The sequence below is a fragment of the Alligator mississippiensis genome, chromosome 3 (assembly GCF_030867095.1).
Source record: "Alligator mississippiensis isolate rAllMis1 chromosome 3, rAllMis1, whole genome shotgun sequence".
Lineage (NCBI taxonomy): Eukaryota > Metazoa > Chordata > Crocodylia > Alligatoridae > Alligator > Alligator mississippiensis.
In genome coordinates this window covers 117,786,350-117,799,854 of record NC_081826.1, presented here as the reverse complement: position 1 = coordinate 117,799,854, position 13,505 = coordinate 117,786,350, and the positions used below count along the sequence as shown (strand labels likewise).

The 13,505-nt window shown below is 42.6% G+C and overlaps 1 long non-coding RNA gene across 1 annotated transcript in view; it reads right to left on the bottom strand.

Moving 5' to 3' along the window:
- Nucleotides 1–7,663: 7,663 nt before the first annotated feature.
- The window catches only part of LOC132249360 (uncharacterized), a 76,267-nt gene continuing 70,425 nt past the window's right edge, over nucleotides 7,664–13,505 (bottom strand). The window contains exons 3-4 of the long non-coding RNA XR_009460825.1: nucleotides 9,141–9,329; nucleotides 7,664–7,956 (exon numbers count right to left, since the gene is read on the bottom strand). This is a non-coding gene — a long non-coding RNA (uncharacterized LOC132249360). The remainder of the gene's footprint in view (nucleotides 7,957–9,140; nucleotides 9,330–13,505) is intronic.

Sequence of the window (13,505 nt, the reverse complement as noted above, 5' to 3'; positions counted from 1 at the left end):
GTGCATCTAATGGAAAATACAGGAGCATATTGAGAGGCTGGTTTTGCTGGATCTTGGCACCATTTAGTCTACCCCATCTGTTATATGTAAGAAACAGAGGTCTCAGAATCGTTCCTTGCAAGGAAGCCACAAAGTCACATGACTACAACTTGCTCTTAAACACAGAAAGGTAGAGTAGGTATGACTAGTGCTCTTTACAAGGCATTAATCCAGTGTCCCAGTTTGGGTATCTAAGGACAGATTTATAAACAGAGTGGCAGGTTTTCTCACTGGAGCAGGATTTTAGCTATTGTTATTTATACTGGGCACACAGAAATGACAATTCCTTTGAATCAGATTAGAGGCCTAGCTAATCCAGCATCCTGTCTCTGACAGTGGCCAGTAACCACTGTTTCAAAGTAAGCTTGCTTAAGGCCTCGGAGTAGACTTCTAAGGAGTACTCCATCCAATGAAGAAATGTCTTTTGAATACTCATCAAGAACTGCTTGGTGTCTGAGTTTATACGTCCCTTTTAAAAACATTTGTCTTAGTTAATGTAATTCTGAATATTTCTAGTTTCTGTTCATGAATCCTAATAACAATTTCTTGCCCCCAGTGAGTTCCAGGAATTTATTACATATTGTGTGAAAAGGATTTCCTTGTATTCTCTTTAAATGGGTTACCTTTCAATATGATTGAATATCCTATGGTTCATAGTTCATGAAAAAGGATAAATAGAAGTACCCAAATCCACCTTCTTTCTATTATTTTTCATTTTGCATGACTTTATCATGTCTTCTCTTATTCATTTTCTCATTCAACTAAGCAGTCCTACTCTTTGCAATCATCTTACCTGAAGAAGCCTCTCCAAAGTCCTGGCTATTTAATTGTTCTAGGTTTTACCCAGTTGTAGTTGTACTATATCTTTTTTTTAGATCAAGTGACTCCATGCTAGCCCAAACCAAAGTATAATGGCATTGCAATATTCCCAGTATTCTTTTCTGTACTATTTTTTATAAAGCATCCTATTTCATTTACTTGGCACACTGGACAGAAATTTTCACTCGTACCTCCTTCACAACTAGACAACTCTCTAAAATGGACACTCCAATCTTTCCCCTAAGTTATCACAGTTTATAGAAAAACTAGCAGTGGGCATGAGTACCTTAAATGATCCCTTTCATCACACAATTCCTGAACATAGCCTGCCATTCTGATACCTTGCTCCATTAGGCTGTTCCGCAAATCTTCATGCTCTTCTCTCACCTTTGTTTTTTTAAATCATTTTGTCACTGGACATTCCACCATCACCGAGAGTATGCTTACACCACATCCCTGATGCTGTTGGGGAGGGATGTGCTAGTCTTGAGGATTTCCCTACCCATCTGCTTATACTCACAAGTACCAAAACTGGAAATGCAATGGATTGCCCCCACATGGACACTCCCCAGCATAGTGGGGCACCCCACTAGCAACTTCAGCACCTCATTTCTACGTTTGGTACACATGGGCAGGAGGGATGTATATGCCCAAGAGCATCTCTGCCCAGGAGCTCCAGGGTTGCAGACATACCCCAAGTACATTTATTCTTTAGTATATCTACTATATTTATTATTTATGTAATGCTTGTTAGGGGCAATGCCTAGAAGCCCCAGTCATGCACCAGAATTCTGTTAGGCTAGGCCCTGTACAGACACGACAAAAACAGTCCCTCCTCCAAAGATATAACCCTGTAAATATAAGACAAAAGAAAGCACATTGGTATACACAGAAGAAGGAGTACAAAGATAAAATACTGGTCCCCATATGATAAGCAATGGTCTCAGCATACCATGTGCTATATAATCCTCCAAATTCTTGAAAATTTCCCCTTGAAAATCTACACCGCTTCTGTATTGTATGTAAGAAAACATTAATCTATCATGTTGTGTTTCTTCCCCCTTCACTCATGCCTGATTTTTTCCTAACAATGCAGATCCTGCATTGACTGTGTAAATACAGTTGTTACTTATTTTGAATTCTCATTTTAGTCAACTTAAATGACATGTTCCACATTCTGAGAAATGTCCTTTGATTTATCCTCTCAAGGGTTAGTAGCACTAAAATTCAGATTAAACTGTGGGCTGCCTAGGTGTGTAACTCATCCCCTGGACAATTACTGGACATACACATACCAGCACCATTCTCCTCTTAACCTTCACTGGCCTAAGTGTGTTAACTCCCCAAAGATTAACAGTCTGTCTGCAGGTGTGATTGAAATGAGGTGGGCTTCTTTTGAGAAGCCTAGTAAATCACCACTTCTAATCTTGTGTACTTAGGCAGAAAACAAACAAAATAGCCCAACAGGAAACATTACTAGTGCAATGTCAACACTCACATCATGTGTGTAGAATGCACTAGTACTGCTAGTCAAAGTGGTAATAATAATAATTTCATTACCTACCTCTACAAGCAGAATGAAACTGCAGTTCTTGCACTGCAGAAAACTAATGTTAATTAAAAAGAATGAGCATGGATGCCTGTGTGTGTGCATGCATGCATGCATACACATACATGTATTTATCTTTCCTGTTGCACAATATGTGTGCATGCACATACACGTGCACACACACATCTATACCTTGCATAGCTGTATTTTAGTTAGATGTGTACACAGAAGCATGTGTCTTATTACTGAGTAGCTGAATTTGCAAATGTTATTCCAGCTCTGCTGTTCAAATACAGGCAAGCATACACTCTGTGTGTGTATGTCTCATGCCCTGCATCTCGACATTTTCCAACAGATGTTAGCTAATGTGGTTGTAGAAGGTTCACTGTGGATTCAGTGAGCCCAATAAATCTTCCTCTTAAATGCAGGCACTCCACCATCCCAGCATCTTAAACCTATAATATATTTTAATTACTTGGCTATTCAAATTATACTAAATTAGATCTGCACAGAGCTGCATCATGGATTTCTCAATTTACACTTAATCCACAGCAAACAAAATAAAAACGGCAAGCACACCTTTTTATTGGAACTTGCAGAAGCTACTGAAGTCTGATATCTTTAAAATTATTAAGTGACAAAGATTACTAGCACTAAGGTTCTACTTTGCTTCCCCATTAGCCATTTAGGTGACAGCTGCTGTATTACACATAAAGATGAACCATTCCTTGAGGGATGATAGTGGTTCCGCTGTGACACTACTGGCATAAAGCATTATCAGACCATAGCTGTGCTTAGAGCCATCACAGTCTCCTAGGCACCTATCAGTACCCTCATTATCTGCATCACAGAGTGTCTAGAAAGAACACTGCTAGGCTTCACAGCTTTGCAGCTCATTTGAGAAGCGGAAATTAAATGTCCCAGGAGAAAAAACAGGCACATTGTAACAGCACCAGTGCTATACACCAATAACATGTTGACTGCTGTTGCACTGACTTCTGTCTCATTAATTTAATAGGCTCCTGGAATGGGGATGGGAAGGTGGAGAGGCAGCCTTTACAAGCAGATTACAGCACAGTGCTCTCATTGTGTCGATCGTGAGTTCATACCAGAGTGAGAACTTACACGAGGTTTTGCAGACTTTCAGATACCAGGCTGGGCTCTTGGAGCTGCTAGAGGGTGAAATAAAACAGAAAGAGACTGAAACAGAAAGAGATGGGAGCAAAATTAGCCAATCATAAACATGAGCTGTGTTCATATTATTCAGCATCCCAATGTGAAGTGAAGACCACAGCGGTGCAAGGCTATGGACAGAATAGAAGTGTACTTTATACACAGTGAAATGCAGCTGTGTGTGTATTAGCATTAATTAGAAGCTTATTAAACGGGCTTGCGGTACTGAAATGGCATTCTTTTTGCAAAACTAGTCCTTTAGCAGCTCTGCTGCACAATGTCGCACAATGGTTTTCCCCAAGGGCCAAATGCAGCCTTGTGCAGAAGTCCAGAAAAAGACTAATTAGGGACATGGGCCTGGAAGGGGTCATCTGAGACATCAAGTTCAGTCCTCTGGAATGGCAGGCAACCACTTGTCCAAAGGTCCACAACTACATTCACTCCAACCATTCTCAAGCACCACAGGCCTAAGGACCCTACAGCATGCCACAGCAGGGGAGACAAAGGTACCACCAGTAGCTCGGCAACTCCAATGGCAGGCAATTCATATTGCTATAAACTCAGATGATCCTGGAGGAAGGGAGAGCCACACCCCACAGTACACAGGTTATTGCAGCACTTAATGCTGTTATGCAGGATTTGAGCAAAGCATAGACGTGCTGCAATTCCACACCAGGGAACAATGAATAGGTCTGGTCCCCACTGTAGTCGGTGGGCATTTTGATTTAAAACGGGGCCAAGACTCTCTTCACTTTTTTTCCTGTGGCATCTTAAACTGCACTGCAACTGAAGGCATTTTGGGTTTTTGTATTGTAACAGATTTGTTCCATATCAGTTTATTTTCAGGGCCTTTCATGCATTTCTGAGTGTTTCGGTTGGAACGAAATTCCTGTGAACTTTAATGGGAGCGAGGTGGGCCCTGGAAGATTTACGTTTTTGAGAGAGATCCATTTAAATGAGCACCGATTAAACAATACATTTGTATGTGGGAGTGAGTGCATCCACCCACAGGCGCCTTATTTATACAAGCAAGTATACCCACCATACATTAAGAGCAGTGGTTCTCGACCTTTTTTGGACTTGAGACACCCCTCACTGAACTTAAGGCTCCCCTCCATAACCCAATTTCAAAAGCTATGTATAGATTACAGTGCTTGCTTCCTTGCAGTGGGGCCTGGCAGTGAGAATGGAGGGTTATCCAGGCAGGTAAGCTCACGCTTACCTGCTTAGTTTATCTGCTTATCTCCTAACATCTTACTTATCTCCTCACATACCACAGCTTCAAAAGATTTGGTGGCACCCCAAGGTGCCCCAGCACCCTGGTTGAGAAGCAGTTGATATAGGAGTGGAAAAAATTGACAGCAATGTTACAGGCCCACATCCAAGAATTGAGGGGACTCCACCTACCAAATGCCCAAAAAAGCCCCATATACAGAACTTTTCTTCCTCCCTCAGACAACATAGAAACTATTTCACAGGCCCAGGGCCAATACTAAGACATGGGCGACCCAAAGCGATATATATAATATGTGCCATTTTGACTTTCCAACCCTATAGAGATTTTCTCCAAACGAATACAGCCTGGGACAGGTGTATTATCATTTTCTCTAGTAAACACAATAAGTAAACACATCTGCATGCATGGCAGTACTGGGGACAGGACTTCACTGGTGGAAGTCCAGGGGACTTCCAGCTGGGTACAGGACTTCACTGGGCCCACATCTCCAGTGGAGCTGCAATTCCAGAAGATAGATGGGGACAGGGGTGTTGAAATACCAGCTTCCACACAGATGACCCCAGCTCTTTACAGTCCCCTTGAAAACTAAACAGGTTCCTGGGACTCTTCCAGATTTTAAAGCAGGTCCAGTGGCTAATTCAGTAAGGCAGCAAATCCAGCCCCCATCCAGTACACAAAGGAACACTGCAAGACAATTTTCACAGGTTTCTTCTTCCATAGCTGCCTCCTGTGGGTTTTTCCACAAAAGGAGGTGACAGAAATCACATCAGTAGTATATACATGGTATATTTTCAGCCACTGGTAAGTTTGTGTGTATCCGCCAATACAAATATGAAGAGACACTTCTATAGGCTGGAAATAAGAAACTGCTACAGAAACTGACTACCATTATAAAGTAATATGTGCATATGATGAACTTGCACTGCAATGGTGGTTGAAAAGGCACTTCTTTTTCCTGGTGGATAAACTGTTTCTTCACATTTTCACAAGTCAGTGTATTTTCAACCACCGACTTCTACATTTGGGGTTGAAATTCCTCACACTTTTTCTCGATTCTCAGTGATCTTTTTTTAAAATATTGTGAAATTAGTTAGGCCTGGCTGATTTTGAACTGACAAAAATGACAGGCAGATAGAACAATACCCACAAAACCTGTTAGGCTGCAGTTGTTACTCTGCATGATTACACAACAGTGCAACTGTTGCAAAACTGCTCCAGTTTTTAATCCTGCCTCATCCAGGGTCAAAATTAGGGTGATTTAGCTCCCTTGTATCACTACAGCATAATGGAGAGCTAATAACTACATTATAACTGCTGTTTACATCCTTTTTTAAAGCAATAAAATACATATTTGTCTCTATCCTGAATAGGAACAAATCATGTTTCATGTATTTTTCAGGCACTCTTTTTTATGATCAAATACCTTTACAATTATATACTTTTTAAAGCCTCAGGTGTACCCATGACTTAACTGGTAGGGAATGACAACATTCTGCCTAGGACATGATACAAGACATGTCAGTTAGAAATAATGAAGTCCTGTAAGTATCTGAGACTCACACTCTACACAAGTGTCCTGTAAGACTATCCTCTAATCATTCAGCAATGATTTGTACACACAGGCTGTGTCCAGATGAGCACAGACTTGCAGTATGTGGCACCACAGACCCATCTGTGGTGCCACATACTGCATATGCAGGCATTCCCAGCGCTGCTATCTTGCAGTGCGGGAGGGGGGGGGGGGTTTGACCCTGGGAGATCCTGGGTCAAAAAAACCCAAAAAACAAAACAACCCCCACCCCCCCCCCAAAAAAACCATGCCAAAAAAAAAGTGTGGGGTGGCACATGTGGTGGCAGCATGCACTGCCCAAAACCAGAGCATGGCCAACCAGTTGCAGCCCTGGGAGGCCCCCAGGGCCCCAGGTAAGGCTGCTGGGGCCAGCACAGTTGCTGTCCCCAGCCTCCCCTACCCCACCTGGGGTAACCTGCCATGCACCAGAGCAGGCATGGCACAGGCATTCCCCGGATACAAGCAGCACCGGCACACGATATGCTGCTGCTGTTTGTCCCTGAGAAAACAAACATCTGCACTTGTCTGGATGCACCCACAGAGTTTTTATCTGAGGGTGCAAAATGTTGTCCCTTCTGATAAATACACCAGAATCTGATCCCATGCTATGGAAAGAGATTAAAGTTCTCTGTTTGATTCCAGCAGGATCATAGCCAGAACCTTACTAAGCCAAATTCACCCTTGGCATAACTACACTGATGCCACTGGCCAAGGCATAGCCAGGGCAGATTCAAAGCAGTGTGGCAGTGTGGTCACACTACCTTTCTGCTGCTGCCTCCACTGTCGCCAGCTGACTTGGATGTAGAGGGAGCCCCAGAGCTGCATCTTCCCACTCCAGCCATGGGCTGTAGGGAGTAGCTGTGTGGGATGCTGGGCTCAACCACAAACAGCAGCGCACAGGCTCCTCCTTCTAGCACCTGTCCAGGCCAGGGTGAACAGGCAGGGCACACGTGCTGGCAAAGGGTGGCATTGGCATTACATCACACATAAATTTGATGCCATTATGTTTACTTGAATCTCACCTTGCACTCTCCAGATAAAGAAATGTAATATATTTATTTGCATTTGTAATTGCTTCCCACTCTGTTCATGAGCCCAGTACTGCTCTGACACCAGTTTTCAGCCAGCAGAGTGCCATCACCCTCATTGGAAATTACCCCTAATTTACATCTAAGTCAGTGAGTTAAGAATGTTTCCCCATACCTTTAAATAAATGCATATTCATGAGTGCACTTGTGCATTCTTTAATTTTAATATGGAATCAAAAGGGGGGTTATATATTTTTTTAATAAGAAAGTTGAACTCAAATATCTGTGTTACTAACATAGAATAATAGGGATGGAAGGCATCAGCATGGGACTTTCTCTGTCTAACAATCCCAAGCTAATGTTTGTAGAACCTGCACTTGAATCTTCAGTGATGGAGCTTCCATAACCCTTCTAGATAATCTGTACCAGTGCTTAACCATCACCATGGGCTTCAGATTCCTCCTGTTAGATTTAGTTTAGAAGTCTGGAAGATTTTTTTCTCTCTTGTTCCAATTTAAGCCAATTATTTCTGGCCTTGTACCTGGGAGACACAGAGAACAATTGATCACATCCTTCTTAGAACAATTCCTTTTATATTTGAAGATGGTTATCTAATCCTTCCACAGTCTTCTCTTCTCTAGGCAAAGTAATCCCAATTCTTGCAACCTTTTCCTATATGTCATATTTTAATGTGATGATAAAATTGATTTATGAGATTGTTTCCTAGCCATATACTCCATTACCAAATCAAAAGAGCCAGCTTTTTTTCTGGCACACTATTTTAAATTTGCCCTCTGTAAATTTCAGTGTATTAGCACTTTAGCTACTGAGAGCTAGATTCTCCCTTGTGCTATACTTTGTCTGCTGCCTTGTACAAAGTGAGGGTTATATACATGTAAACATTATGAGCATTCTCCGCTCTCACTGATGATAGCATCTTTCACAGGTATAAATGATGGTGCAGTGGAGAATGAGGCCTTGCGTCTTTCTAATGTACCGCATATTGGGCTTTTTATCCACTGATACTGAACCAATTTACAAAAGATGGTATGTAACTGTATATCCCCATTTTACAGATAGGAAATTGAGGCACTGGGCGATAAAATTACTGGCCCATGGTCACCCAGAAAATTAGTGGCAGAGCCAGGACTAGAATCTAAGGGCACTTTTACTTATACTTGGGGGAGGTGGGGCTTTAATTAGAGCATCTCCAAGAGCTGCTCTAATTAAAGCACCCACAGCATCTCATGCACTCAGCTTCCCATGCCACAAAATGGTGTCAGGGGCACTTTAACTAAAGCTCATTCAACGAGCTTTAGTTAAAGTGCCCCCACAGACATTTTGAAGTGTGGGGATGCTGAATACACAAAACATGGAGGCTGCTGGAGCCTGCTCCAGAAGACTCAATTAATCATAATCCGATGCACAGCTGCCCCATATGTCTACAGGCACCCTATGTCTCCCAAGTCTCAAATTCATGCTTGGATATGTTTCCTCCTATCTAAACCTGGATTTGAATCCAGACACCCTTTTATTCATTCCGATTCCTTCAGTCAAAGGAAATATTTAAATGCGTCAGTTTTTAAAGCTAGTTACAAGTCTTTCGGGAAGGAGAAGAAACTATGCAAACATTTTAAATATTAAAAGATAATTCATAGACACTGGACTCTCCCACAGCTGCTCTAAGTTCTTCCACCAGCTATGAAAGTATTTAAAGTGACAAACCTGTTTATAACATAGCAGCTGACCTCTTTAGCCACAAAGGGTACATCTCTCCCGCACTCTGCTCATTCCTCTGTCTTCTGACGAACCACTGAGTCAAGTTTAAAGTCTTGGTCTTTTCTTTATTGGCCTGGAGGAGCTTGAAGACCTTCATATTCTGTAGCATCCTGAGTCTCCCTGGCAGCCTCATTCCTCAGGAACAACAGTTATTTAAATCTAAACAGAGCTAGTGTATACTGCAGACAGATTTTCAGAATACCTAGCCAGCAAGCATTGAACTCGTTTCACCCAAAACTCTCCACATTCAGGTCCAAATATAAGACTCATTCCCTCCACTTTGTTTTCCCAGACTTCATTTCACTTGGCATTTATGAGAGAGAGAAAAAAAAAAACAGTCAGGGAAACCACTATATTATATACCCCTGAAGGAAGGAAAAGAGAGAGGAATATCAAGGGGGTGTCATCCAAATTAGATTATCTTTACCGTGCAAGATGCTTCAGTCATGGCAGCCGTACATTAACTTAGATTGAATAGAATATTTTATTATGATTTCTGAAATGGCTGAACATACAAAATTTTTGAGCAACAGATTTCACCTGCTGACCTTTCATATCAAGGTTCATCTCAGTGTACTTTGAAATGAGCAGAAGATTAAATAGGTCCCCTCTAATCCTTAATTCCTGTATTTGATTCCCATCAAACTTCCATGTCCAGGAGTTTAGCATGCAGAATGCGTGGGGTATGCAATAGAGATCCATTGAGAGGATAAGAAAGCTGCAGTGAAGACTGTAAAAGAAAATTATGCTCTAATAATGGAGAAACTGACAGCCCTTTAACTCAGTGCACAAGCTGTGATAGTCTAATATTATTAACCTGATTCATTTCACGGAAAGGGTCACTTTATGTAGAGGCTATGTATAAACTTTATTCAGCCAAAAGGCCATTAAGAGAACACGTGCTTTGAAGGAACCAGCAAAACTCAATCTATCCCCTCAGTAGGCACAATTTCTAGTTTTCAGTCAAGAAGACACTGGCAAGCGGCAGTGCTTGAAAACTGCATGGCTCAGACGTTTCTAAACCCTTTTAATCCATCACAAAGGGCTCCCTTTATTGTTGCTTTGTTTTCCTTCTACTGCCCTACAGTATGGCTGCCAGTGTATACTCCTGATAAGCAATGAGCCATGCAGATGCTCTCAGGCTTCCATGCATACAGCACCACACAACCTGCCAATGCCCTTATGTGGGACACAATGTGGCACAGACAACCAGAAAAGGGACACTCCCTCCATCCCCTGCTGTCCAGGGAATGTGAAAGAACAGAAGATTAATTTCCATAGGCCCTACTGTGCCATCTAACCAAGTTCCTATTACAATAAACAGGAACTTCTGCTTAAAAATTGATGGCACAGTTTGCCCCTCTACAACATAAATGACATTTTTATCTCCTTGGGTTTGAATTTGGTATTGCTAATGCAATTAGGTACAATGAGAGAGAGAGGGAGGGAGAGAGAGAGAGAGAGAGAGAGAACGCACATCAGATCTCTACATCTGAACCTATATTAAAAGATGCAGTTCATTGTGAGACATGGAGAGGAATGTCTCCCTGTTTTACAGGATGCAAAGGCTAACAAAGTTCTGTCCTAGGCCAGAAATTGCCACAAATGCTTGCAAAGGACACATTCAAAACATCCACTGTACTAGAGCAAAAGAAGACAGAAGATAACAGGTCTTTACCCCAGACAAGATAAAATGGTGTGTAAAGTACCCATTGCAGTATTCAGGCTATATATGGGTATAATTTCTTCCCTGATTGAAAAATTAGAGCAGCAATGGAAAGAAAAATGCTTCTACCAAACAAACCTTAAGTTTTTTTATAGTGTTCCTCCATCTTCAAGACCCTTTTCCTACAAATGTTGGGCAATTCCCTCCTTCTGTATACTGTCCAGCAGGGGTCCATGGAGAACTGCATCTATAACAGACTCTGGCAGGAGCCTGAGGGACTGGGATGTGGTATGGTGCAGAGGCTTATGTTAAGAGCTCAAAATATTAAATGAACCAGACCTCAGTCAGAGCCCTTTTGTTTCAAGGGATTACTGCACAACACGTGCTACCAAAATATCCTTAGTGGAAGAATGGAGCAGTTAAAATCCCAGCAGAGTTGAAAGTCTCTGGAAACTTGGAAGACACCTGGAGAAGTTTTAAACAATTCTTCACTCTGTATCTATAAGCAATGGGTGCCAGCAAAAAGGAAGACGAGCAGAACACGGTTTTATTTCTGACAACAGCAGGTTCTGAAGCACTTGATGATTTAATAGTTTTCAGTTAACTCAGGCTGAAGAGGTTAACTCTGAAAACCAGTAGTACAGAAATCTGAAGAGTACTTCACAGTGTACTAAACTGAAACACAGGAGTGTTGTTTTTTTTAAATGGAAAACGCAAAAAGCCAGTGAAAACTTCAAAAGAGTTTGTGACTGATCTAAGGCTAAAGAGTCAGTCCTACCATTTGGATGAGATAACTTGAGGCCCTGATAAGAGATCAGATCCTGACTGGGATGTGTGACCAAAAAAACTCTGAAAAGTACTACTAGAAACCCATGAATAAATCCCTGAGAAAGCAATTGGCATTTGCCAAGTATCCAGTCCAGACTGAAGCTTATGGAGAGAAGATGGTGCTCTAACACTGGTATCACAGAGACCCCAAGATGCTGCAGAAAGAGAGACCCGAGGCAAAAAAGTGCATGGGAAAAGCACTGAGTATGGACAGCACCCTCTGTGGCATACACTACAAACTCAAACATCGACCAGCATTTGTGGAAAAAAATTGTAAAAACTGTTTTGGATCACAAGGATATTAGTGCTGAAAGAAAAGCTAAACAGGCAGTCAAAGGTAAACGTGAAAGTCAAGGCTTATGGTACAATCTCTTCTTCAGCCAAGGTGCACATTGGAAAGGATAGTTTGTAACAATACTACAGAAAAAGGACCAAATATCGACAGCTCTTTTTTTTCATTAAAAGTCTACACTCATGGGAAGGGCAGGGGGATGTAAAGAACTGAGGAAGGGTTTGAGAACATCTTCCAGGAGGAAAGAAAGCTCTTAACAGAGATGGAATAGAGCAGAAAGCGCCCCGCTGTCTCACCGTTCCTGCCCTTGGGCAAGTTCCACTTGCCCTAAGGCAGAGACTAAAAGAGGAGCCGGATAAGCTCATTGTTCTGAGAATGAAAGAGTGAGTAAAAGAACCAACAGAGAGGGTACATTCACTGGTCATTGTAAAAGAGGAAACCCCTCACTTATGTATAGACCTAAAATAACTGAATTTTCCACAACCTAGAAGGGGAGAAATTGTGGAACACTTGGCTGATGCGAAATGGTTTTCAATGCGTGATGCATTTGCCAGAAATGGGCATGTCTTGTTACTGAAACAAAGCACACATTTGTGCCTATCCACCCTCCTTTTGGGGAGATGCTTTTTCCTCTGATAGTCTTTCAGTTAAGTTCAGCACCAGAGGTGTTTTGCCAGCAACTCCAATCAATTTGTTTAGAGGATATTAAGCTCTGCAGTAACAGATGCTGTTTTAATCTGGAACAAAGCAGTAAAAGAACATGACCAGAGGCTCCACAAAGCTCTGAAAAGAGTGAGGGCTGCTGGGTTAAAGCTAATAAAAATGTGTATTCATAGCATGTTGGGGTGCCAGGGATGGCTGTGACACCTTCTGGTTGCTCCGCAACCATGCCCTCTTCTACCTGTAGGGTGCCTTCCCGTCCGTCTTACTTGCCACATCTTGATGTAACAATAGGATTAAAAGGAGGCTGCCCATGGGCCTTTGTGCTGAATTCCCACTATGGTTCCCCAGCACCCTACTGGTCTCCACTATACTATTCCCAGGCCCCTTGCTGGGCCTCACCACTCCAAGACCCCTCACTGCACCTCTCTTGACCATGCCACTGTACAGTACATATAGGCGTAAGGGCTAACTGTATGGCTCCATTCCTTCCTTATACCACGCCTCAAGTCTTGCGGGTATTGCTATATTGTCACCGTCTCCTGTTGGGGCTTCGGCTTCCTCGGCTGCAGTCCCTTTCCTCTTAGCTAGGCCTTCTAGCCCGGGCCCACTGAATTGGACCTGGCTTTGAGGCACCAGCTCTGGTCTACCCTTTTGGACGCCAGGCCCCTGGGATCTTGCAACAGTCAGAGCTGAGGCACTTCTTAACAGCTCCACCCCTCCTAGGGTCTCCATGGAAACAGGCCGCAGTGATGCGGGCAGGGGCTGCTGGGAAACAGAGTCTGCTGTGGGCCTGATCTGGCCCATGGGCTGGACTTGCCTGCCCCTGCTCTAAAGCATCTACCCCTGTCACTGTCCAAGATAG